At 55.1% G+C, this 24,710-nt stretch overlaps 1 protein-coding gene across 3 annotated transcripts in view; it reads right to left on the bottom strand.

Moving 5' to 3' along the window:
• The window catches only part of DENND2B (DENN domain containing 2B), a 433,939-nt gene that overhangs the window by 112,674 nt on the left and 296,555 nt on the right, over positions 1–24,710 (bottom strand). The window lies entirely within an intron of this gene.

The raw sequence follows: 24,710 nt of genomic DNA, 5'->3' as shown, positions 1-24,710 counted from the left end.
CCAGCAGTGCTACAACCACCACACCAGCACTGCTACAACCACCACTCCAGCAATGCTACAACCACCACTCCAGCACTGCTACAACCACCACTCCAGCACTGCTACAACCACCACTCCAGCACTGCTACAACCACCACTCCAGCACTGCTACAACCACCACTCCAGCACTGCTACAACCACTACTCCAGCACTGCTACTGCTACCACCACTCCAGCACTGCTACAACCACCACTCCAGCACTGCTACAACCACCACTCCAGCACTGCTACAACCAGCACACCAGCACTGCTACAACCAGCACACCAGGACTGCTACAACCAGCACACCAGCACTGCTACAACCACCACTCCAGCACTGCTACAACCACCACTCCAGCACTGCTACAAGCACCACACCAGCACTGCTACAACCACCACTCCAGCACTGCTACAACCACCACACCAGCACTGCTACAACCACCATTCCAGCACTGCTACTGCTACCACCATCACTCCAGCACTATTACAACCACCACTCCAGCACTGCTACAACCACCACTCCAACACTGCTACAACCACCACTCCAGCACTGCTACAACCACCACATCAACACTGCTACAACCACCACACCAACACTGCTACAACCACCACTCCAGCACTGCTACAACCACATCAACACTGCTACAACCACCACACCAACACTGCTACAACCACCACACCAATACTGCTACAACCACCACACCAACACTGCTACAACCACCACTCCAGCACTGCTACAACCACCACTCCAGCACTGCTACAAACACCACACCAACACTGCTACAACCACCACTCCAGCACTGCTACAACCACCACTCCAGCACTGCTACAACCACCATACCAACACTGCTACAACCACCACACCAACACTGCTACAACCACCACACCAACACTGCTACAGCCACCACTCCAGCACTGCTACAACCACCACTCCAGCACTGCTACAACCACCACACCAACACTGCTACAACCACCACTCCAGCACTGCTACAACCACTACTCCAGCACTGCTACAACCACCACTCCAGCACTGCTACAACCACCACACCAACACTGCTACAACCACCACACCAGCACTGCTACAACCACCACACCAAACACTGCTACAGCCACCACTCCAGCACTGCTACAACCACCACTCCAGCACTGCTACAACCACCACTCCAGCACTGCTACAACCACCACTCCAGCACTGCTACAACCACCACTCCAGCACTGCTACAACCTCCACACCAACACTGCTACAACCACCACTGCTACAACCACCACACCAACACTGCTACAACCACCACACCAACACTGCTACAACCACCACACCAACACTGCTACAACCACCACTCCAGCACTGCTACAACCACGACACCAACACTGCTACAACCACCACACCAACACTGCTACAACCACCACACCAACACTGCTACAACCACCACACCAATACTGCTACAACCACCACACCAACACTGCTACAACCACCACACCAAAACTGCTACAGCCACCACTCCAGCACTGCTACAACCACCACTCCAGCACTGCTACAACCACCACTCCAGCACTGCTACAACCACCACTCCAGCACTGCTACAACCACCACTCCAACACTGCTACAACCACCACACCAACACTGCTACAACCACCACACCAACACTGCTACAAACACCACTCCAGCACTATTACAACCACCACTCCAGCACTGATACAACCACCACTGCTACAACCACCACTCCAGCACTGCTACAACCACCACACCAACACTGCTACAACCACCACTCCAGCACTGCTACAACTACCACTCCAGCACTGCTACAACCACCAAACCAGCACTGCTACAACCACCACTCCAACACTGCTACAACCACCACTCCAACACTGCTACAACCACCACTCCAGCACTGCTACAACCACCACTCCAGCACTGCTACAACCACCACTCCAGCACTGCTACAACCACCACACCACCACTGCTACAACCACCACTCCAGCGCTGCTACAACCACCACTTCAGCGCTGCTACAACCACCACTCAAGCGCTGCTACAACCACCACTCCAGCGCTGCTACAACCACCACTCCAGCGCTGCTACAACCACCACTCCAGCGCTGCTACAACCACCACTCCAGCGCTGCTACAACCACCACTCCAGCGCTGCTACAACCACCACTCCAGCACTGCTACAACCACCACTCCAGCACTGCTACAACCACCACTCCAGCACTGCTACAACCACCACTCCAGCACTGCTACAACCACCACACCAACACTGCTACAACCACCACTCCAGCACTGCTACAACCACCACTCCAGCACTGCTACAACCACCACTCCAGCACTGCTACTGCTACCACCATCACTCCAGCACTGCTACCACCATCACTCCAGCACTATTACAACCACCACTCCAACAATGCTACAACCACCACTCCAACACTGCTACAACCACCACTCCAACACTGCTACAACCACCACACCAACACTGCTACAACCACCACACCAATACTGCTACAACCACCACACCAACACTGCTACAACCACAACACCAACACTGCTACAACCACCACTCCAGCACTGCTACAACCACCACACCAACACTGCTACAACCACCACACCAACACTGCTACAACCACCACACCAACACTGCTACAACCACCACACCAACACTGCTACAACCACTACTCCAGCACTGCTACAACCACTACTCCAGCACTGCTACAACCACCTCTCCAACACTGCTACAACCACCATACCAGCACTGCTACAACCACCACACCAACACTGCTACAGCCACCACTCCAGCACTGCTACAACCACCACTCCAGCACTGCTACAACCACCACTCCAGCACTGCTACAACCACCACTCCAGCACTGCTACAACCACCACTCCAACACTGCTACAACCACCACACCAACACTGCTACAACCACCACACCAACACTGCTACAACCACCACACCAACACTGCTACAACCACCACACCAACACTGCTACAACCACCACACCAACACTGCTACAATCACAACACCAACACTGCTACAATCACAACACCAACACTGCTAAAACCTCCACTCCAGCACTGCTACAACCACCACACCAACACTGCTACAACCACCACACCAACACTGCTACAACCACCACACCAACACTGCTACAACCACCACACCAACACTGCTACAACCACCACTCCAGCACTGCTACAACCACTACTCCAGCACTGCTACAACCACCACTCCAGCACTGCTACAACCACCATACCAGCACTGCTACAACCACCACACCAGCACTGCTACAACCACCACACCAACACTGCTACAGCCACCACTCCAACACTGCTACAACCACCACTCCAGCACTGCTACAACCACCACTTCAGCACTGCTACAACCACCACTCCAGCACTGCTACAACCACCACTCCAGCACTGCTACAACCACCACTGCAGCACTGCTACAAGCACCACACCAACACTGCTACAACCACCACACCAACACTGCTACAACCACCACACCAACACTGCTACAACCACCACACCAACACTGCTACAACCACCACTCCAGCACTATTACAACCACCACTCCAGCACTGCTAGAACGACCACTGCTACAACCACCACTTCAGCACTGCTACAACCACCACACCAACACTGCTACAACCACCACTCCAGCACTGCTACAACCACCACTCCAGCACTGCTACAACCACCACTCCAGCACTGCTAAAACCAGCATACCAACACTGCTACAACCACCACACCAACACTGCTACAACCACCACACCAACACTGCTACAACCACAACACCAACACTGCTACAACCACCACTCCAACACTGCTACAACCACCACACCAACACAGCTACAACCACCACACCAACACAGCTACAACCACTACACCAGACTGCTACAGCCACCACTCCAGCACTACTACAACCACCACACAAACACTGCTACAAGCACCACTACTCCAGCACTGCTACAACCACCACTACTCCAGCACTATTACAACCACCACTACTCCAGCACTGCTACAACCACCACACCAGCACTGCTACAACCACCACCGCTCCAGCACTGCTACAACCGCCTCTCCAGCACTGCTACCGCCGCCGCTCCAGCACTGCTACCACTGCCGCTCCAGCACTGCTACCGCCGCCGTTCCAGCACTGCTACCGCCGCCGTTCCAGCACTGCTACCGCCGCCGTTCCAGCACTGCTACCGCCGCCACTCCAGCACTGCTACCGCCGCCACTCCAGCACTGCTACCGCCGCCACTCCAGCACTGCTACCGCCGCCACTCCAGCACTGCTACTGCCACCACTCCAGCACTGCTACCGCCACCACTCCAGCACTGCTACCGCCACCACTCCAGCACTGCTACCGCCACCGCTCCAGCACTGCTACTGCCGCTGCTCCAGCACTGCTACAAACACCACTCCAGCACTGCTACCACCGCCGCTCCAGCACTGCTACAAACACCACTCCAGCACTGCTACCACCGCCGCTCCAGCACTGCTACAGCTACCACACCAGCACTGCTACAAATACCACACCAACACTGCTACAACCACCACTCCAGTACTGCTACCACCACCACTCCAGCACTGCTACTGCTACCACCACCACTCCAGCACTATAAAAACCACCACTCCAGCACTGCTACCGCCGCTGCTCCAGCACTGCTACAGCCACCACACCAGCACTGCTACAACCACCACACCAGCACTGCTACAACCACCACTCCAGCACTGCTACTGAAGCCGATCCAGCACTGCTACCGTCGCCGATCCAGCACTGCTACAGACACCACTCCAGCACTGCTACAACCACCACTCCAGCACTGTTACAACCACCACTCCAGCACGGCTACCGCCGCCGATCCAGCACTGCTACCGCCGCCGATCCAGCACTACTACAGCCACCACTCCTGCACTGCTACCACCACCACTCCAGCACTGCTACAACCACCACTCCAGCACTACTACCGCTGCCGCTCCAGCACTGCTACAAACACCAAACCAACACTGCTACAACCACCACACCAGTAATGATACTGCTACCACCACCACTCCAGCACTATTACAACCACCACTCCAGCACTGCTACAGCCGCCACACCAGCGCTGCTACAGCCGCCACACCAGCGCTGCTACAGCCGCCGCACCAGCACTGCTACCGCTGCCGCACCAGCACTGCTACCGCTGCAGCTCCAGCACTGCTACAACTACCGCAGAAATGTATAGAGAGGACAGGTTATATACTGGAGATTATGTGTGAGGAGGTATCAGAAGATTAGGGCAGAGATGTATGGAGAGGACAGGTTATATACTGGAGATTACATGAGGAGGTATCAGGAGATTAGGGTAGAGATGTATGGAGAGGACAGGTTATATACTGGAGATTATGTGTGAGGAGGTATCAGGAGATTAGGGCAGAGATGTATGGAGAGGACATGTTATATACTGGAGATTATATGAAGAGGTATCAGGAGATTACGGCAGAGATGTATGGAGAGGACAGGTTATATATTGAGGATTATGTGTGAGGAGGTATCAGGAGATTAGGGCAGAGGTGTATAGAAAGGACAGGTTATATACTGGAGATTATGTGTGAGGAGGTATCAGGAGATTAGGGCAGAGATGTATGGAGAGGACAGGTTATATACTGGAGATTATATGAGGAGGTATCAGGAGATTAGCGCAGAGATGTATGGAGAGGACAGGTTATATACTGGAGATTATGTGTGAGAAGGTATCAGGAGATTAGGGCAGAGGTGTATGGAGAGGACAGGTTATATACTGGAGATTATGTGTGAGGAGGTATCAGGAGATTAGGGCAGAGGTGTATAGAGAGGACAGGTTATATACTGGAGATTATATGAGGAGGTATCAGGAGATTAGGGCAGAGATGTATGGAGAGGACAGGTATATACTGAGGATTATGTGTGAGGAGGTATCAGGAGATTAGGGCACAGATGTATGGAGAGGACAGGTTATATACAGGAGATTATGTGTGAGAAGGTATCAGGAGATTAGGGCAGAGGTGTATGGAGAGGATAGGTTATATACTGGAGATTATGTGTGAGGAGGTATCAGGAGATTAGGGCAGAGATGTATGGAGAGGACAGGTTATATACTGAGGATTATGTATGAGGAGGTATCAGGAGATTAGGGCAGAGATGTATGGAGAGGACAGGTTATATACTGAGGATTATGTATGAGGAGGTATCAGGAGATTAGGGCAGAGATGTATGGAGAGGACAGGTTATATACTGGAGATTATGTGTGAGGAGGTATCAGGAGATTAGGGCAGAGATGTATGGAGAGGACAGGTTATATGCTGAAGAGTATATGAGGAGGTATCAGGAGATTAGGGCAGAGATGTATGGAGAGGACAGGTTATAAACTGGAGATTATGTGAGGAGGTATCAGGAGATTAGGGCAGAGATGTATGGAGAGGACAGGTTATATACTGAGGATTATGTATGAGGAGGTATCAGGAGATTAGGGCAGAGATGTATGGAGAGGACAGGTTATATACTGGAGATTACATGAGGAGGTATCAGGAGATTAGGGCAGAGATGTATGGAGAGGACAGGTTATATACTGGAGATTATGTGTGAGGAGGTATCAGGAGATTAGGGCAGAGATGTATGGAGAGGACAGGTTATATACTGAGGATTATGTATGAGGAGGTATCAGGAGATTAGGGCAGAGATGTATGGAGAGGACAGGTTATATACTGAGGATTATGTATGAGGAGGTATCAGGAGATTAGGGCAGAGATGTATGGAGAGGACAGGTTATATACTGAGGATTATGTATGAGGAGGTATCAGGAGATTAGGGCAGAGAAAAGAACCACAGGTGTTGCACATCGGAAAAGAACCGCATATTTGGGTCTGCACTGATTCCGAGGTTTCTCTTTTCCTATAATGATAACTTGCACAGCAGTTTCTTTTTTTCTACAACAAAGATCCAATTATTTCTACCCCTTTAAGTTCCTGGGGATTTTTCTCCTCGGCTGAGTAAAAACTTTATAGACAATTTCTTCCCATGTAATCTAACGGCAATGAAATACACAGCAACAGGTGCAAAATCCCGGATTTCCAGATCTCAGCACATCAGAGGGACGCGATCGCCTTTTGTCCATATTAGGTAGAGGAGACGGCCGGCCACGTTGATTAAGTCAAGTATGTTGGATTTTGGTTAAACCCCATTGTGTCAAATCTGAAGGAATTCTGTATGCGGCCAGGGGTCCTGGAGAGACACCAGGAAAGAGCGCGGGTGCTGCGTGCCAGTAAAAGCATCGCATTCCTGAGTCACCGAGTCATCCAGGAATAATATCTGCTCAGCTTAGAGTCCACATGTGAAACATCGCTCCGACCGGACTCCGAATTGTGTCCCAGCTCAGAGAAAACTGCAGCTTCATGGATACTTGTCACTTCTAATTGTGAAATCTGGGAAACTGGAGAAGATGAGGACACAAGGTCTGGTGCCTGGTCCAGAAATGATCATTATCTCTCAATCAGCTCCTAAAATGGATACGGCTGCAATAATCTAACAGTTTATGCTGAGACTGCACTGAGCGTAGGGATGTCAATGAGAAGAAAAAGGGGATGAATGAGAGGAGGAAGAAGGGGGAATGAGCAGAGGAAGAAGGGGGAATGAGCAGAGGAAGAGGAGGAGGAGGAGGAAGAAGGGGGTATGAGCGGAGGAGAAAGGAGGGAATGAGCGGAGGAGAAAGGAGGGAATGAGCGGAGAAAGAAGAAGGGGGAATGAGGGGAGGAGGAAGAAGAGGGAATGAGGGGAGGAGGAAGAAGGGGGAATGAGGGGAGGAGGAAGAAGGGGGAATGAGCAGAGGAGGAAGAAGGGGGAATGAGGGGAGGAGGAAGAAGGGGGAATGAGCGGAGGAGAAAGGAGGGAATGAGGGGAGGAGGAAGGGTGAATGAGCGGAGGAGGAAGAAGGGTGAATGAGCGGAGGAGGAAGAAGGGTGAATGAGCGGAGGAGGAAGAAGGGTGAATGAGCGGAGGAGGAAGAAGGGTGAATGAGCGGAGGAGGAAGAAGGGTGAATGAGCGGAGGAGGAAGAAGGGGGAATGAGGGGAGGAGGAAGAAGGGGGAATGAGGGGAGGAGGAAGAAGGGGGAATGAGGGGAGGAGGAAGAAGGGGGAATGAGGGGAGGAGAAAGGAGGGAATGAGGTCGAGGAGGAAGAAGGGGGAATGAGGGGAGGAGGAAGAAGGGGGAATGAGGGGAGGAGGAAGAAGGGGGAATGAGGAGAGGAGGAAGAAGGGGGAATGAGCGGAGGAGAAAGGAGGGAATGAGGTCGAGGAGGAAGAAGGGGGAATGAGGGGAGGAGGAAGAAGGGGGTATGAGCGGAGGAGAAAGGAGGGAATGAGCGGAGGAGAAAGGAGGGAATGAGCGGAGGAAGAAGAAGGGGGAATGAGGGGAGGAGGAAGAAGGGGGAATGAGCGGAGGAGAAAGGAGGGAATGAGGGGAGGAGGAAGAAGGGGGAATGAGCGGAGGAGAAAGGAGGGAATGAGGGGAGGAGGAAGGGGGAATGAGGGGAGGAGGAAGAAGGGGGAATGAGGGGAGGAGGAAGAAGGGGGAATGAGCAGAGGAGGAAGAAGGGGGAATGAGCGGAGGAGAAAGGAGGGAATGAGGGGAGGAGGAAGGGTGAATGAGCGGAGGAGGAAGAAGGGTGAATGAGGGGAGGAGGAAGAAGGGTGAATGAGCGGAGGAGGAAGAAGGGGGAATGAGCGGAGGAGGAAGAAGGGGGAATGAGCGGAGGAGGAAGAAGGGGGAATGAGCGGAGGAGGAAGAAGGGGGAATGAGCGGAGGAGGAAGAAGGGGAAATGAGCAGAGGAAGAAGGGGGAATGAGCAGAGGAAGAGGAGGAGGAGGAGGAAGAAGGGGGTATGAGCGGAGGAGAAAGGAGGGAATGAGCAGAGGAGAAAGGAGGGAATGAGCGGAGGAAGAAGAAGGGGGAATGAGGGGAGGAGGAAGGGGGAATGAGCGGAGGAGGAAGAAGGGGGAATGAGCGGAGGAGGAAGAAGGGGGAATGAGCGGAGGAGGAAGAAGGGGGAATGAGCGGAGGAGGAAGAAGGGGGAATGAGCGGAGGAGGAAGAAGGGGGAATGAGCAGAGGAAGAGGAGGAGGAGGAGGAAGAAGGGGGTATGAGCGGAGGAGAAAGGAGGGAATGAGCGGAGGAGAAAGGAGGGAATGAGCGGAGGAGAAAGAAGGGGGAATGAGCGGAGGAGGAAGAAGGGTGAATGAGCGGAGGAGGAAGAAGGGGGAATGAGCGGAGGAGGAAGAAGGGGGAATGAGCGGAGGAGGAAGAAGGGGGAATGAGCGGAGGAGGAAGAAGGGGGAATGAGCGGAGGAGGAAGAAGGGTGAATGAGCGGAGGAGGAAGAAGGGTGAATGAGCGGAGGAAGAAGGGTGAATGAGCGGAGGAGGAAGAAGGGTGAATGAGCGGAGGAAGAAGGGTGAATGAGCGGAGGAGGAAGAAGGGTGAATGAGGGGAGGAGGAAGAAGGGGGAATGAGCGGAGGAGGAAGAAGGGTGAATGAGGGGAGGAGGAAGAAGGGTGAATGAGCGGAGGAGGAAGAAGGGGGTATGAGCGGAGTAGAAAGGAGGGAATGAGCGGAGGAGAAAGGAGGGAATGAGCGGAGGAAGAAGAAGGGGGAATGAGGGGAGGAGGAAGAAGGGGGAATGAGCGGAGGAGAAAGGAGGGAATGAGGGGAGGAGGAAGAAGGGGGAATGAGCAGAGGAGGAAGAAGGGGGAATGAGCGGAGGAGAAAGGAGGGAATGAGGGGAGGAGGAAGGGGGAATGAGCGGAGGAGAAAGGAGGGAATGAGGGGAGGAGGAAGGGTGAATGAGCGGAGGAGGAAGAAGGGTGAATGAGCGGAGGAGGAAGAAGGGGGAATGAGCGGAGGAGGAAGAAGGGGGAATGAGCGGAGGAGGAAGAAGGGTGAATGAGCGGAGGAGGAAGAAGGGGAAATGAGCAGAGAAAGAAGGGGGAATGAGCAGAGGAAGAGGAGGAGGAAGAAGGGGGTATGAGCGGAGGAGAAAGGAGGGAATGAGCAGAGGAGAAAGGAAGGAATGAGCGGAGGAAGAAGAAGAGGGAATGAGCGGAGGAAGAAGGGGGAATGAGGGGAAGAGGAAGGGTGAATGAGCGGAGGAGGAAGAAGGGGGAATGAGCAGAGGAAGAAGGGGGAATGAGCAGAGGAAGAGGAGGAGGAAGAAGGGGGTATGAGCGGAGGAGAAAGGAGGGAATGAGAAAGAAGGGGGAATGAGCGGAGGAGGAAGAAGGGTGAATGAGCGGAGGAGGAAGAAGGGTGAATGAGCGGAGGAGGAAGAAGGGGGAATGAGCGGAGGAGGAAGAAGGGGGAATGAGCGGAGGAGGAAGAAGGGGGAATGAGGGGAGGAGGAAGAAGGGGGAATGAGGGGAGGAGGAAGAAGGGGGAATGAGGAGAGGAGGAAGAAGGGGGAATGAGCGGAGGAGAAAGGAGGGAATGAGGTCGAGGAGGAAGAAGGGGGAATGAGGGGAGGAGGAAGAAGGGGGTATGAGCGGAGGAGAAAGGAGGGAATGAGCGGAGGAGAAAGGAGGGAATGAGCGGAGGAAGAAGAAGGGGGAATGAGGGGAGGAGGAAGAAGGGGGAATGAGCGGAGGAGAAAGGAGGGAATGAGGGGAGGAGGAAGAAGGGGGAATGAGCGGAGGAGAAAGGAGGGAATGAGGGGAGGAGGAAGGGGGAATGAGGGGAGGAGGAAGAAGGGGGAATGAGGGGAGGAGGAAGAAGGGGGAATGAGCAGAGGAGGAAGAAGGGGGAATGAGCGGAGGAGAAAGGAGGGAATGAGGGGAGGAGGAAGGGTGAATGAGCGGAGGAGGAAGAAGGGTGAATGAGGGGAGGAGGAAGAAGGGTGAATGAGCGGAGGAGGAAGAAGGGGGAATGAGCGGAGGAGGAAGAAGGGGGAATGAGCGGAGGAGGAAGAAGGGGGAATGAGCGGAGGAGGAAGAAGGGGGAATGAGCGGAGGAGGAAGAAGGGGAAATGAGCAGAGGAAGAAGGGGGAATGAGCAGAGGAAGAGGAGGAGGAGGAGGAAGAAGGGGGTATGAGCGGAGGAGAAAGGAGGGAATGAGCAGAGGAGAAAGGAGGGAATGAGCGGAGGAAGAATGAGCGGAGGAAGAAGAAGGGGGAATGAGGGGAGGAGGAAGGGGGAATGAGCGGAGGAGGAAGAAGGGGGAATGAGCGGAGGAGGAAGAAGGGGGAATGAGCGGAGGAGGAAGAAGGGGGAATGAGCGGAGGAGGAAGAAGGGGGAATGAGCGGAGGAGGAAGAAGGGGGAATGAGCAGAGGAAGAGGAGGAGGAGGAGGAAGAAGGGGGTATGAGCGGAGGAGAAAGGAGGGAATGAGCGGAGGAGAAAGGAGGGAATGAGCGGAGGAGAAAGAAGGGGGAATGAGCGGAGGAGGAAGAAGGGTGAATGAGCGGAGGAGGAAGAAGGGGGAATGAGCGGAGGAGGAAGAAGGGGGAATGAGCGGAGGAGGAAGAAGGGGGAATGAGCGGAGGAGGAAGAAGGGGGAATGAGCGGAGGAGGAAGAAGGGTGAATGAGCGGAGGAGGAAGAAGGGTGAATGAGCGGAGGAAGAAGGGTGAATGAGCGGAGGAGGAAGAAGGGTGAATGAGCGGAGGAAGAAGGGTGAATGAGCGGAGGAGGAAGAAGGGTGAATGAGGGGAGGAGGAAGAAGGGGGAATGAGCGGAGGAGGAAGAAGGGTGAATGAGGGGAGGAGGAAGAAGGGTGAATGAGCGGAGGAGGAAGAAGGGGGTATGAGCGGAGTAGAAAGGAGGGAATGAGCGGAGGAGAAAGGAGGGAATGAGCGGAGGAAGAAGAAGGGGGAATGAGGGGAGGAGGAAGAAGGGGGAATGAGCGGAGGAGAAAGGAGGGAATGAGGGGAGGAGGAAGAAGGGGGAATGAGCAGAGGAGGAAGAAGGGGGAATGAGCGGAGGAGAAAGGAGGGAATGAGGGGAGGAGGAAGGGGGAATGAGCGGAGGAGAAAGGAGGGAATGAGGGGAGGAGGAAGGGTGAATGAGCGGAGGAGGAAGAAGGGTGAATGAGCGGAGGAGGAAGAAGGGGGAATGAGCGGAGGAGGAAGAAGGGGGAATGAGCGGAGGAGGAAGAAGGGTGAATGAGCGGAGGAGAAGAAGGGGAAATGAGCAGAGAAAGAAGGGGGAATGAGCAGAGGAAGAGGAGGAGGAAGAAGGGGGTATGAGCGGAGGAGAAAGGAGGGAATGAGCAGAGGAGAAAGGAAGGAATGAGCGGAGGAAGAAGAAGAGGGAATGAGCGGAGGAAGAAGGGGGAATGAGGGAAGAGGAAGGTGAATGAGCGGAGGAGGAAGAAGGGGGAATGAGCAGAGGAAGAAGGGGGAATGAGCAGAGGAAGAGGAGGAGGAAGAAGGGGGTATGAGCGGAGGAGAAAGGAGGGAATGAGAAAGAAGGGGGAATGAGCGGAGGAGGAAGAAGGGTGAATGAGCGGAGGAGGAAGAAGGGTGAATGAGCGGAGGAGGAAGAAGGGGGAATGAGCGGAGGAGGAAGAAGGGGGAATGAGCGGAGGAGGAAGAAGGGGGAATGAGGGGAGGAGGAAGAAGGGTGAATGAGCGGAGGAGGAAGAAGGGTGAATGAGGGGAGGAGGAAGAAGGGTGAATGAGCGGAGGAGGAAGAAGGGTGAATGAGGGAGGAGGAAGAAGGGTGAATGAGGGGAGGAGGAAGAAGGGTGAATGAGGGGAGGAGGGAAGAAGGTGAATGAGCGGAGGAGGAAGAAGGGGAATGAGGGGAGGAGGAAGAAGGGGGAATGAGGGGAGGAGGAAGAAGGGGGAATGAGGGAGGAGGAAGAAGGGGGAATGAGGGGAGGAGGAAGAATGGGGAATGAGGGGAGGAGGGGAGGAGGAAGAATGGGGAATGAGGGGAGGAGGAAGAATGGGGAATGAGGGGAGGAGGAAGAAGGGGGAATGAGGGGAGGAGGAAGAATGGGGAATGAGGGGAGGAGGAAGAATGGGGAATGAGGGGAGGAGGAAGAATGGGGAATGAGGGGAGGAGGAAGAATGGGGAATGAGGGGAGGAGGGGAGGAGGAAGAATGGGGAATGAGGGGAGGAGGAAGAAGGGGGAATGAGGGGGAGGAGGAAGAATGGGGAATGAGGGGAGGAGGAAGAATGGGGAATGAGGGGAGGAGGAAGAAGGGGGAATGAGAGAGGAGGAAGAAGGGGGAATGAGGGGAGGAGGAAGAAGGGGGAATGAGGGGAGGAGGAAGAAGGGGAATGAGGGGAGGAGGAAGAAGGGGGAATGAGGGGAGGAGGAAGAAGGGGGAATGAGGGGAGGAGGAAGAAGGGGGAATGAGGGGAGGAGGAAGAAGGGGGAATGAGGGGAGGAGGAAGAAGGGGGAAGGGGGGAGGAGGAACAAGGGGAAGGAGGGGAGGAGGAACAAGGGGAAGGAGGGGAGGAGAACAAGGGGGAAGGAGGGGAGGAGGAACAAGGGGGAATGAGGGGAGGAGGAACGAGGGGGAGGAGGACATGGGGGAAGGAGGGGAGGAGGAACATGGGGGAAGGAGGGGAGGAGGAACAAGGGGGAAGGAGGGGAGGAGGAACAAGGGGGAAGGAGGGGAGGAGGAACAAGGGGGAAGGAGGGGAGGAAGAACAAGGGGGAAGGAGGGAGGAGGAACAAGGGGGAAGGAGGGAGGAGGAACAAGGGGGAAGGAGGGGAGGAGGAACAAGGGGGAAGGAGGGGAGGAGGAACAAGGGGGAAGGAGGGGAGGAGGAACAAGGGGGAAGGAGGGGAGGAGGAACAAGGGGGAAGGAGGGGAGGAGGAACAAGGGGGAAGGAGGGGAGGAGGAACAAGGGGGAATGAGGGGAGGAGGAACAAGGGGGAATGAGGGGAGGAGGAACAAGGGGGAATGAGGGGAGGAGGAACAAGGGGGAATGAGGGGAGGAGGAACAAGGGGGAATGAGGGGAGGAGGAACAAGGGGGAATGAGGGGAGGAGGAACAAGGGGGGATGAGGGGGGGAGGAAGAAGGGGGAAGGAGGGGAGGAGGAAGAAGGGGGAATGAGGGGAGGAGGAAGAAGGGGGAATGAGGGGAGGAGGAAGAAGGGGGAATGAGGGGAGGAGGAAGAAGGGGGAATGAGGGGAGGAGGAAGAAGGGGGAATGAGGGGAGGAGGAAGAAGGGGGAATGAGGGAGGAGGAAGAAGGGGAATGAGGGGAGGAGGAAGAAGGGGGAATGAGGGGAGGAGGAAGAAGGGGGAATGAGGGGAGGAGGAAGAAGGGGGAATGAGGGGAGGAGGAAGAAGGGGGAATGAGGGGAGGAGGAAGAAGGGGGAATGAGGGGAGGAGGAAGAAGGGGAATGAGGGGAGGAGGAAGAAGGGGGAATGAGGGGAGGAGGAAGAAGGGGGAATGAGGGGAGGAGGAAGAAGGGGGAATGAGGGGAGGAGGAAGAAGGGGAATGAGGGGAGGAGGAAGAAGGGGGAATGAGGGGAGGAGGAAGAAGGGGGAATGAGGGGAGGAGGAAGAAGGGGGAATGACGGGAGGAGGAAGAAGGGGGAATGACGGGAGGAGGAAGAAGGGGGAATGACGGGAGGAGGAAGAAGGGGGAATGACGGGAGGAGGAAGAACGGGGAATGACGGGAGGAGGAAGAACGGGGAATGAGCAGAGGAGGAAGAAGGGGGAATGAGCAGAGGAGGAAGAAGGGGGAATGAGCAGAGGAGGAAGAAGGGGGAATGAGCAGAGAAGAAGGGGGAATGAGCAGAGGAGGAAGAAGGGGGAATGAGGGGAGGAGGAAGAAGGGGGAATGAGGGGAGGAGGAAGAAGGGGAATGAGGGGAGGAGGAAGAAGGGGGAATGAGGGGAGGAGGAAGAAGGGGGAATGAGGGGAGGAGGAAGAAGGGGGAATGAGGGGAGGAGGAAGGGGGAATGAGGGGAGGAGGAACAAGGGGGAATGAGGGGAGGAGGAAGAAGGGGGAATGAGGGGAGGAGGAAGAAGGGGGAATGAGCAGAGGAGGAAGAAGGGGGAATGAGCAGAGGAGGAAGAAGGGGGAATGAGCAGAGGAGGAAGAAGGGGGAATGAGCAGAGGAGGAAGAAGGGGGAATGAGCAGAGAAGAAGGGGGAATGAGCAGAGGAGGAAGAAGGGGGAATGAGGGGAGGAGGAAGAAGGGGGAATGAGGGGAGGAGGAAGAAGGGGGAATGAGGGGAGGAGGAAGAAGGGGGAATGAGCAGAGGAGGAAGAAGGGGGAATGAGCAGAGGAGGAAGAAGGGGGAATGAGCAGAGGAGGAAGAAGGGGGAATGAGGGGAGGAGGAGGAAGCATGGGGAATGAGGGGAGGAGGAAAATGAGCAGAAGAGAAGGGGAGGATGAGCAGAGGAGGAAGAAGGGGGAATGAGCAGAGGAGGAAGAAGGGGGAATGAGCAGAGGAGGAAGAAGGGGGAATGAGCAGAGGAGGAAGAAGGGGGAATGAGCAGAGGAGGAAGAAGGGGGAATGAGCAGAGGAGGAAGAAGGGGGAATGAGCAGAGGAGGAAGAAGGGGGAATGAGGAGAGGAGGAAGAAGGGGGAATGAGGGGAGGAGGAAGAAGGGGGAATGAGGGGAGGAGGAAGAAGGGGGAATGAGGGGAGGAGGAAGAAGGGGGAATGAGGGGAGGAGGAGGAAGGGGGAATGAGGGGAGGAGGAAGAAGGGGGAATGAGGGGAGGAGGAACAAGGGGGAAGGAGGGGAGGAGGAACAAGGGGGAAGGAGGGGAGGAGGAACAAGGGGGAAGGAGGGGAGGAGGAAGAAGGGGGAATGAGGGGAGGAGGAAGCATGGGGAATGAGGGGAGGAGGAAGCATGGGGAGAATGAGCAGAGGAGAAGGGGGGGATGAGCAGAGGAGGAAGAAGGGGGAATGAGCAGAGGAGGAAGAAGGGGGAATGAGCAGAGGAGGAAGAAGGGGGAATGAGCAGAGGAGGAAGAAGGGGGAATGAGGGGAGGAGGAAGAGGGGGGAATGAGCAGAGGAGGAAGAAGGGGGAATGAGCGGAGGAGGAAGAAGGGGGAATGAGCGGAGGAGGAAGAAGGGGGAATGAGCGGAGGAGGAAGAAGGGGGAATGAGCGGAGGAGGAAGAAGGGGGAATGAGCGGAGGAGGAAGAAGGGGGAATGAGCGGAGGAGGAAGAAGGGGGAATGAGCGGAGGAGGAAGAAGGGGGAATGAGGAGAGGAGGAAGAAGGGGGGAATGAGGGGTGGAGGAGGAAGAGGGGGGGGGAGGAGGAAGAGTGGGGGGGATGAGGGGAGGAGGACAGAGTTGGGGAATAAGTGGAGGATGAGGAAGAATAAGAGGAAGGGGGAAGTGGTGGAGGAGGAAGAGGGAAACGAGAAGTCAATGAGGGAGGGGGGAATGAGCGGTGTTGGAAGGGGGGAATGAGTGCTGGAGCAGGAAGAAGAAAACGAGCTGCCAAAGAGGAATGGGTGATTGAGCAAAAGGAGGAAGAAGTGGAGGCGGATGTGGAATGGGGAACAAGGAGTGGAGGAGGAGGAAGGGGGGGATGAGATGAGGGGGGGAGGGGGAGAAAGGAGCCAGAAAGGATGACATTTTTCTGGAGCGGAGGGTTTTGGACACCATTAGGCTGGGCTCACAGTCTATGATGTGTTTATGTTGCAGGTTGAATCTTCCCCTCTTTTCTTTATATGACATCTGGATCAATTTCCGCCATTTGTGAGTCCAGTCTAAACGTCAGGCCGTGTCCTGAGACTTCTACTTTTGCTCTGGTCACCACCGTATACAGATAGCATGGCAGTCACATCATGAATTCTCCAGTAATCAGATTATCAGTAATGAGGAAATGTAAACGATCCGGATCCTGACCCCAGTAAATGGCATTATTAAGGCCTGTGTTTGTGTCTTACAATGTTAGTCTCCATAGTGATCTATGAGTAATCTCTGAGATTTGCCAATACAATAAGAAGCGAATGTGAAGCACACGCTGCTCTAATCCCAACGCTGCAATCCTTGAGCCTTTCACATGAGGCGATTTGTGACCTCGGGCCCAGAGACTTCGCTCCTCTGGATGAATAACTGCTCCCCATGGAGCGTCCCTGTTCCCCACAGATCGCACACTGAACGTGAAACACTAGAATGGCGGAGGGTGACACAATGAAGTACGTGGAGTGAAGTGTGAGCCCTGGTTACAAGTCCTCATGTGATTCCCATCCTAAAACCTACAGTCACCCCTCCAAAGACTAATGATCTGAAGAACTGCTGCCGAATCCCTCCTATAAGTTCATGCTCGTAGGCCAAGAAGCTTTCAAGGAGTCTTGGAACTGATCTCACCACAGGCCAATTTGGATCATTTCAGCTGATCCCCATTTTAAGGATTATATCATTATGTCTAACGACCGACAACTGTATGTCGGTAACTATCCTCAGCCGTTGTCGGCTGAACATGTATGGCACAATCGGCTCACACTTTGCAGTAGCCGGCTCTGTTGTCTTCCATTTCCAGTCCGGCTCGCAGCAACAATGCGACATTGTGGTGACCGCTTATAGTCCTGAGGGTACGATGGCTGACGTGTAGCTGCATCTCTAGTATGCTATAAACTACGGTGACAATTGTAAAATCTCCAGCCCTGAGGATCCATCAGCTCCACGTGTCCCATAGTCATGACCCGGTCATACATGTTACAAGAATCTGCTGTGGAAGGCGAGACGAGGACAATGCTAAGTCGCCATGTGACCACATAGCGGATATGTCTTGGGACGGGATGCAGGTTTGGGACGGATTCTGCGTCAGCTGACACTTTTCCTTCTAGAGTATGATGGGAGTGATGACTACATCTGTAAGAGCTGCTCTGTTTCAGGGCTGTCCCCGGTCCTTCTGTGAGTAGCTATAAGCTGGTGCACCGTCCTCGTGGTGGCATTGTGCCACATTGCCCCCCGCTATGTGTCCACAGTCAGATCACAAGGTTTCCTTTATTTTGCTGACTGCTATGTAATTTCTCTTGATGTAAAATCCCAGAAAATGAAGATTTCCTGTAAATAAACAGCTTTTCTGGAGAGCACAGAGTTCTCCTCCTCCATCTTCTCGGCTGTTTGGACGCCGTCCAGCCATGTGCTTGTGGCCAGAATAAAGCCTGTGACACCCAGTTACAGTTTCCGGCTCGGTGATGACCCTTCAGAAAACCCTTTTTCCGTAAGTTTTAAGAAAACGATGCGACTCGCAGCTTCGACCGCTGCGGATCAGCGTTCAGCCGGGAAAGTGATCGCAGCCGAGATCATGTTATGTATCAGAAAATAAATGATTGCAATTATTGCAGGTGAAATGAAAGAATCCAGTGGTCCATAGCGCGCTCCGCGCCCCTCCGAGGGTTGCAGTCTTCACTCATGCACCCGGCGGTGGTTATATCCGTGACGCCTATCTTCCACACCAGTCCCTAGATGTCAAACTCCATTATTTTGTCTGATATCATTGCCCTATAGAGGCTGAGCTCCAAGCAGGATGGGACAGAAAGCAGAAAGGAAGCATCATGGGAAATAAAGAATACGCTCGTCATTGAACAGTACATCTCCAAAGAGGAAAGTAAAATGTCATTAGAAGAACTGTCCTATATTCCCAATGCAAGAATGAAAACAAAGAAATGCCCCATAACATTGGGATTGGTGAGGACATTGTGCCGGTATAGACCGTCCACCAGGCAATGTGAGCTAAACACGGCACATCCCCATCCCTCATGGGCGGTCTAAACCTGCTATTGGCCGCCTCATCTCGAGCCCTCATGGGCGGTCTAAACCTGCTATTGGCCGCCTCATCTCGAGCCCTCATGGGCGGTCTAAACCTGCTATTGGCCGCCTCATCTCGAGCCCTCATGGGCGGTCTAAACCTGCTATTGGCCGCCTCATCTCGAGCCCTCATGGACGGTCTAAACCTGCTATTGGCCGCCTCATCTCGAGCCCTCATGGGCGGTCTAAACCTGCTATTGGCCGCCTCATCTCGAGCCCTCATGGGCGGTCTAAACCTGCTATTGGCCGCCTCATCTCGAGCCCTCATGGGCGGTCTAAACCTGCTATTGGCCGCCTCATCTCGAGCCCTCATGGGCGGTCTAAACCTGCTATTGGCCGCCTCATCTCGAGCTCTCATGGGCGGTCTAAACCTGCTATTGGCCGCCTCATCTCGAGCCCTCATGGGCGGTCTAAACCTGCTATTGGCCGCCTCATCTCGAGCCCTCATGGGCGGTCTAAACCTGCTATAGACTGCTCCATCTCGAGCCCTCATGGGCGGTCTAAACCTGCTATTGGCCGCCTCATCTCGAGCCCTCATGGGTGGTCTAAACCTGCTATAGACTGCTCCATCTCGAGCCCTCATGGGCGGTCTAAACCTGCTATTGGCCGCCTCATCTCAAGCCCTCATGGGTGGTCTAAACCTGCTATTGGCTGCTCCATCTCGAGCCCTCATGGGCGGTCTAAACCTGCTATTGGCCGCCTCATCTCGAGCCCTCATGGGCGGTCTAAACCTGCTATTGGCCGCCTCATCTCGAGCCCTCATGGGCGGTCTAAACCTGCTATAGACTGCTCCATCTCGAGCCCTCATGGGCGGTCTAAACCTGCTATTGGCCGCCTCATCTCGAGCCCTCATGGGCGGTCTAAACCTGCTATTGGCCGCTGTGATGAAAGCCGGCCGGTGGGTGCAGCTCTCTGGCGCCCCCTTACCTCTCAGGTCAGTCAAGGTACTGCACCTAGAGAAAGTAGTGCCAGGAAGCTGCAACCAGCGCAGGGAACACGGTAGTGTGTTATCCCTTCAACGTCACTAAACCGTAACGTCACTACACAGCACAACTCGCTAGCGCCCTCTTAGCCTCAGGTCAGTCAAGGAACTGCACCTAGGATAAGCGGTCGCCAGGGAGACTGTCCTGTAACCTACTGGGTATCGGGGCCCTCTGTAGTGAGGGCGGTATATATATCTTCCTTGGCCGCGCCAGGAATATATATATCTGAACCTCCGACCGTCACTACCAGCCTTCCCCAATCCCCAGTTGGTATGCTGCCACCAGTCCCTATTTTAGATATACGCCCAGTCCGTGAATGGGCCTATATCGGGTCAGGAACCAACCCTGGGTAGCGTTTTTGGCTTGAGCCGAGCTCACACGGACGTGCGTTCGTTATGCAGAATAAAAGGCAGGCCCACAATTACTTGAGGTAATTGATTATAATAATACACTAGATACACGATATACAACTAAATATACACAGGTATAAGGTCAAGCTAAACTATACAACAATGGAATACAACACACAGAATCACCACAGCATATCAGTTACCGGTTTCTTGATTTTCTTGTGACGCAGGGAGAGGATTCTGCGGTCGCAGGCACGGTTCTTTGTTACAGGCTGAGGCCTACCACCGCATGGTCAAACTGCTCCTCCCCTTGGTGGCCTCAGCTGGTGCTCAGATGTTCAGCACACCACTCTTGGGTCAAAAACTGACTTGTCTCTTGTCTGTCCTGCTATCTTACCTGCCCCGTCCCGCCCACTGCTGGTGAGGTCAGCTGGCTCAGTCTCCACCCTCAGGTCTAACTTCGATCAGAAGCCCAAATTCTATGGAACCCAATAACTTCTTCTGGGATGGTCTCATGATACCCCCAGGGGTTCCCATGGATTCGGGCCGCCGTAACCGACCTTTTGATATCAATTATGATACCATACGGTCCTCAGGAATGGCTCCGCGCTATATCTTGGCTTCCAGAGCACGTACAAACGTCTACCGCGGAGGCTTGTGTGCGCAATGGCTCCGGGACGCCGTGATATTTTTTTATTGGCCCATCCCACGCAACATGCGTGTACTATTCATGTTTCTATATCTTATGCCTCCATGCTTGTGACAGACAAAGAAACTAGTCCTATGGGACAAATGGTCAGGTACAGATAGACGAAGCACCCCCCCCTGCTGGCTGTGTTTCCTCTCGAAGTCTTTGAAGCTCCTAGCATTCAAGTGTTAAGTAGGCTTCTTATCTTACAGGAGCCTGGATGGGGGGAAACTATCTAGTTGACGTTTTAACAGAAGGTCCCAAGGGTGGGGGCTGCTGAAGTGTGGCCATCCCTGGATATGATTTATCATTACCAAGATGGCGGCTACAGGTTCATCACACCTCCCCCTATACGAGGGCGCGAGGGGGTAGCACATTCCTGTGTTCCCCCGTGCGTCCTTCTGCACCCTCCCCTTGCCGGGATAACCCGTCAGCGTTACCGTGGTCACGGCCTCTTCTGTGGCGAATGGAGAAGTGGTACTGCTGGAGAGCGAGGCTCCAGCGTAGCAACCTGCCATTCGACCCAGAGACCGTGTGTAACCAGCTGATTGGGTTGTGGTCCGTCTCCACGGTGAAATGGCTCCCGTACAAGTAGGGCTGCAGACGCTGCAGGGCCCATACAATTGCCAGGCATTCTTTTTCCACCGTGGAGTAAGCCACCTCCCGGGGCAGTAGCTTCCTGCTCAGGTACAAGACAGGATGTTCCTGGCCTGTCGTGTTGACCTGACTTAGCACAGCACCGAGGCCAAAGTCACTGGCGTCGGTCTGTACCACAAACGGCCGGTCGAAGTCGGCAGCTTGCAGTACAGGGGAGCTACTTAGGGCAGCTTTGAGTGCCCCGAAAGCTGTCTCGCAGGCGACTGTCCAGTCGACTGCGACGGGCAGCTTCTTCTTGGTGAGGTCCGTCAGGGGCTTGGCCAGGGTGCTATAGTGAGGGACGAACCTCCTATAGTACCCGGCGGTCCCCAAGAAGGACATCACCTGCTTTTTGGTCCTAGGAGTGGGCCAGGATGCGATGGCATCCACTTTCCCAGGTTCTGGCTTCAGAACCCCCCCGCCTACCCGGTGACCCAGGTAGAGGACCTCACTCATGCCCAGCTGGCACTTTTCCGGCTTGATGGTCAAGCCTGCCCGGTGGATCCGACCGAGCACCTGCCGCAGGTGCTCTAGGTGATCCTCCCAAGTGGGACTGAAGACTGCAATATCGTCCAAGTACGCAGCCGCGTACCCTTCAAGTCCCTCAAGCAGCGTATTGACCATCCGCTGAAAAGTGGCAGGGGCATTCTTCATGCCGAATGGCATCACTGTGGACTCGTACAGTCCAAAAGGGGTGATAAAGGCAGAGCGTTCCCTTGCCGCGGGGGTCAGAGGAATCTGCCAGTACCCCCGGCTCAGATCCATGATGGTCAGGTACTTAGCCCCGGCCATCCGATCGAGCAGGTCATCGATGCGTGGTATGGGGAACGCATCGGTGGCCGTTACAGCGTTGAGCCCCCGGTAGTCCACGCAGAACCGTGTAGTTCGGTCCTTCTTTGGTACGAGGACTACAGGCGAGGCCCACGCGCTGCTGGATGCCTGGATCACCCCCAGCTTCAGCATCTCGTCTATCTCTTGGCGCATGTTTCCCTGCACCTCGAAAGAGACCCGATATGCTGAACGCCGGATCGGCGGGTGATCGCCAGTGTCCACGTCGTGGACAGCCATCTCAGTCCTTCCGGGCAGGCTGCTGAACAGCCCCCGGAAGGGGTGCAGGGTGGTCCCCAGCTGGGACCGTTGGTCCTCCGTGAGCTGGTGGCCAACCCCCACATCCTCGATGGACCCACCCGCCTTGGCTTGGGTGAGCAGATCCAGGAGGGTTTCTACCTCTCCTTCCTCGGGAAGGTTGCACACTGGGTGGGCAGTCGCTTCCCGCTCATGATGAGCCTTCATCATGTTCACGTGGAAGGCCTTCCTCCTTCCACGGGCGTGATCCAGGGTGACCAGATAGGTGACGGCATTGAGTTTCTGGTGCACGAAGTAGGGACCTTCCCAGGCTGCCTGAAGCTTGTTCTGTGGTACGGGGACCAGTACCCACACCTTTTGACCCACCTGGTAGGTCCTCTCACAAGCATTCTGGTCGTACCACCGCTTCTGGTCGGCCTGGGCCTGGGCCATATTGTCCTGCACCAGCTTTGCCAAGGCCATCATCCTGTCCCGGTGGCGCACGACATACTCGATGACCGACACCTCGGGGGTGGCCAAATCCCCTTCCCATGCTTCCTTCACCAGAGCCAGGGGGCCCCGTACCCGTCGCCCGTACAGGAGCTCAAAGGGGGAGAACCCCGTTGAGGCCTGCGGAACCTCCCGGTAAGCAAATAGGAGGTGTGGGAGGTAACGCTCCCAGTCTCTCCCGTGGGAGTCGACCAACATCTTAAGCATCTGCTTTAAGGTGCCATTGAACCGCTCACACAGGCCATTAGTCTGTGGGTGATACGGGCTGGCCACCAGATGTTGCACCTGCATTTGCTTACAGAGGGACTCCATCAGCCGCGACATGAACTGGGTCCCTCGGTCGGTGAGCATTTCTTGGGGGAAACCCACTCTGGAGAAGATCTCCAGTAAGGCGGTAGCCACCTTGTCGGCCCGAATGGACGACAAAGCTACCGCTTCCGGGTACCGGGTGGCATAGTCCACTACCGTGAGTATGAAGCATTTCCCGGAGTGGCTGGGAGTGGACAGAGGTCCAATAAGATCCACAGCGACCCTCGAGAAAGGCTCTTCGATGATTGGCAGAGTTACCAGTGGGGCTTTGGGGCGCGGCCCCGCCTTCCCCACCCTCTGACAGGTGTCACACGAACGGCAGTAGGCACCCACCGCGGCTCCCATCCCAGGCCAGTAGAAATGCTGAGCTATCCTGGCCTTGGTTTTAGCGATCCCTAGGTGTCCGGCCATCGGAATCTCGTGTGCGATCCGCAACAATTCCGCCCTGAACGGATAGGGTACCACTAACTGTCGGTCCCTGGGCCACGCCTCCGGTGAACCCTGCTGGACCGTTACCCGGTACAGCCGTCCCTGGTCCCAGACCACACGCTCGCAGTCTGACTCCATGGGAGGCTGTGCCGCCTGTTCCTTGAGAGCTTTCAGGCTGTCGTCTGCTTCCAACGCAGCCTGAAATTCCTGACTTGATGTGGCCAGAATCGACGAAACTGCCACATCCTCTGTCAGCCCCTCCGGGCATGTCACCTGGCCGCTGTCTGACCCGGCAGACACTTGGTCAGAAGTGGGGAAGCCGTCGGACCTCTGCAAGGCTCCTTGGGCTCCGGCGCTCCCACTCCTGGTGACAGCGGCTATGACCGCTGTGACCGTGGGTAGTGCCTGCTTCCCCTCTGTTTCTGACCAAGCCGCCCGATCAGGCAGGCTTCCTAGGCCTTTGGACATCTCGGATGTGGGGAACTCCTGCCCTGGGGTCTTACCTGGCGGCTCCTCTCTTGGGACACCCCCACCTCCCATGGCCTGTTCCTCCCCCTGCAGTGGGCCTATACTCAGCAGCCTGGATACCCCTGGGAGCCCTACACTGCCGGTAGCTGACCCCCTCTCCATCCCTGAGCTTCCCTCTACAGAATCCTGCCCGCCCCCTCCCTCACCGGAGGACAAGAGGTCACGGCACGCCGGCTGAGCACCTCTGCGGGCATCCCCACACTCCCCACCTGCTTTCACTAACCCTGTTTGTGTTGTGTCTGTGCAGGTGTTACCCTCAGGTTTCACTCCCTCCTCCTCAGCAGGACACACACTACATACAACATGGTTGGCATTAGCAGCAGACAAATCAATACACTCTTGGGGGGCCGAACTTGGGGGTTCAGAGGGTACATACTGCGATACTAGACGCCCCAAGTCGGTCCCTAATAAAACATTTGCGGGAATAT

This window comes from Phyllobates terribilis, unplaced genomic scaffold (genome assembly GCF_046119375.1).
Source record: "Phyllobates terribilis strain yellow unplaced genomic scaffold, ASM4611937v1 Scaffold_13__5_contigs__length_258822181, whole genome shotgun sequence".
Taxonomy (NCBI): Eukaryota; Metazoa; Chordata; class Amphibia; order Anura; family Dendrobatidae; genus Phyllobates; species Phyllobates terribilis.
Note: the sequence above shows the minus strand (reverse complement) of the source record. Positions and strands in the feature narration are given on the sequence as shown.